Raw genomic sequence first — 534 nt, forward strand, 5'->3', positions numbered from 1 at the left:
ATCTTGTTTCAGTGTTGTGTTTTTTAGCTAAATCCATGGTTCTGTTTCTGTTGCGTTAGCCCAATGAGCTAAGCTAACGTTAGCTCAGCAGGAAAGCACGTCACGTCAAACCGCGTTTAAAAAAGCGCCAAATTAAGACGTTTTTGTAAAATAGAGAACTAAATAACGATCCGTTAACGTGTCAGTGAACATATTAAGACTCAGTTTGGCTCACTCTTCAATTCGGCTCCCTTCAAATTGTTGAAACAATGTTAAATGGCTTTTGATTTCATATTTTGTTATTAGCATCATTAACGTTAGCTAGCTGTTAGCGTTAAGCGAGTTAACTCTTTAACGGTCTTCCTGTTGTAGTTGCTTTAATGTCACAGTCTAAGTTGTGTGTTATGTATTTAATCATGAACACATCATATTACATATCGTATACACACAGGCTCCCCCAAACAGTCCACACACACACACACACACACACACACACACAGTCTCCCACATACAGTCCACACACACACACACACACACACACACAGTCTCCCACAT

Source organism: Etheostoma cragini, chromosome 15 (genome assembly GCF_013103735.1).
Source record: "Etheostoma cragini isolate CJK2018 chromosome 15, CSU_Ecrag_1.0, whole genome shotgun sequence".
Classification (NCBI taxonomy): Eukaryota; Metazoa; Chordata; class Actinopteri; order Perciformes; family Percidae; genus Etheostoma; species Etheostoma cragini.